The sequence below is a fragment of the Malania oleifera genome, chromosome 1 (assembly GCF_029873635.1).
Source record: "Malania oleifera isolate guangnan ecotype guangnan chromosome 1, ASM2987363v1, whole genome shotgun sequence".
NCBI classification, from domain to species: domain Eukaryota; kingdom Viridiplantae; phylum Streptophyta; class Magnoliopsida; order Santalales; family Ximeniaceae; genus Malania; species Malania oleifera.
In genome coordinates this window covers 73258188-73260831 of record NC_080417.1, presented here as the reverse complement: position 1 = coordinate 73260831, position 2644 = coordinate 73258188, and positions in this window count along the sequence as shown.

Genomic DNA, 2644 nt, shown 5'->3' with positions numbered 1-2644 from the left:
CCCAAACCATTTAAGCCGTCCCTCCGTTATCTTATTTTCAATCATTTTTATACCTAAATTATTGTGCATATGCTCATTTCTTACTTCATATTTTAATGTTAAACCACTCATCCACCTTAACGTATGCATCTCAATAACTTTCATTTTTTGTACATATTGTTTCTTAGTTGCCCAAAATTTTGAACCATTAAGCATAATTGGCCATATTGTCTTATAAAACTTTCCTTTTAATTTTAAGGATATTCTACGATCACACAACACATCTGACGCACTCCTCTATTTTAACCAACATGTTGTAATTTTATGTACTACATCTTCTTCAATTTCCCATTGAGCTTGCTAATAGATCCAAGATATCTAAATCTATAAATGTCATTAATCTCTTCATTATCCAATTTAATCTTATCTTTATTGCTACTCCTTATATTATTGAAATTACATTTCATATATTTTGTCTTATTCCTGCTTAGCCTAAACTCTTGGACTCTAAAGTAACTCTCAAAAGTTCTAGCTTAGATTCTACTTGTAACGACCCAAAGAATAATGGTATTTAAAGAATAAAGAGGGAGAGAAATGGAAACAGTAATAGAAGGAGGCAGTCGATGACGTTGCACTTTGGGATGTAATGACTCGAGAAAATTTATCAAGTCCTCATCGACGAACACAGGAAATTTATCGACGAGGGTACAAGAGGGCTTCGTCGACGAAGACGAGTTTCGTTGACAAGAAGATACCGAGAGAGGATTCTTGGAAGTCTGAAATTTGTCGACGAGGGTGCAGGTTCGTCAACGAACTTTCTACAGGACTTGTTGACGAGATGATGTGGCTCGTCGATGAAGGCCGCAGTATAAATAGTGCTAAACTCATTTCTTGTGTAGAAAATTCACCGAAACCCTCTCTTTGCACTTCTCTACGGTCCTTCCCTCTTCTCTCTTCGATTTTGGCCCGGTTAATCACCGGATCGATGATCTGAGGCCACCATGACGCTCTTGGGGAAGTTCTCTCCAAGTCTGCTGGAGCAGATCGTTGGTGGGACGAAGTTGGATTTCATTCCTGATTCAGGGTAAGACCTCTTTGTTGAAATTTGACTTTCCAGCAGTTGTAGGAAATGCTGTAGTTGTAGAAATAGTAATATTTTGTTTTAGGATATATGGTTTTCAGGGTGTTGAGTGGAGAACCTTGTGGGAGTAGGACCTATGTAAGGGGATTTAAGCAGAAATCTGGTAAGGGAAATATGCAATGCTAGGCAGTTTTAGAATGATTTTTAGTATGAAATGTATATTTCTACCAGATTATGATTCACAACAGAACTTTATATAGTTTATCAATTATGAATAATATGTTTTAAATTACTGTGTGGCTTAAGAATATAGATATAGTATAGAAACATGCTTTACAATGTTTTTCAGAGTTATGTTTTACAGAATGTATAGAAAGTGGATATGTTTTATAGTAATTACAGAAGACCATGATTATACAGTTTACAGTACCATGACATACAGTTTTATAATTCATTTCAGAAATACAGTTGTTACAGATACAGTTTATCACAACGTCATAGTTAATACAGTTATTACAGAGTCATGGTAAAACAAATAGTTGTACATAGAGATGTATTGTATAGTATCAGACCCTGATGGACATTATAAATACAATTTGCAAAGCACGATACCGTAGCTATATATAGTATAAAGTGCAACCACCTATTCAGATAATACGTGGTATGTAAGTCAATCGTATAGAGCCCACGTGTGGATAGGCTCCCCATTAGATATAAGTTGAGGAGGGCTGATTAGACTGATGGAGTATAGTGGTTTATCCTGGTCACCCAGTCAGGATAGATTCTGCCTACGGGCTGCACAACCCTGCCATGAGGGGTTAAATCATGACATATAGTTATCCATCCAGGGAAGTTTTCAGTTATTATTATGTATGTACAGTTTCACAGAAACAGGGAATATACGTTTATATATATATATATATATATATATATATATATCAAAAGTATTTTGTAAGAAACCTAAAATACAGATATGTTAAGCAACATGGAAAAGGGTGGTGGTTTATATTATTTGTACTGCATTTACAAATTCAGTTATACATGATTATATAGAAATAGATTTTCATAGTATTGTAACTCATTTGCCACACACTAGTAATAGCATATTTCGTCTTACTGAGCGTCGTCTCATCCCATTAAATTAATATTTTTCAAGTGATCCACGTAAGCGAGCAGATTAGGCTCGCAGGTAGAGGGGCTTCAGCACTGCTCTGTCAATAGAGTGAGTTTTTTTAGGAGTATTTATGTATAGCCCTAGCCTAGTTGAGGGTATTTTGGGAAATAGTCATATATGTATAATTTGGGGAACATTTTAACACTCTGATATTATATATATTTATATATGGTTGTGTTTATATGAATTCCGATTCTCACTACTAAGGTTGATGGTTTGGTTTAATCCAGTTTGGTATTAGAGCATTATAAATTTTATACTATAAAACAAAAAAAAAAACTAGAAAATGAATAACAAGTCGTTACAGTTTGGTATCATAGCCTAGGTTGCTAGGTTCTGTAGACTTTAGAGTGCAGCGGAAGCAATACCAAATTATAGGAAAGGATTTAAGGTTTGTTCTGTGGTCTGGG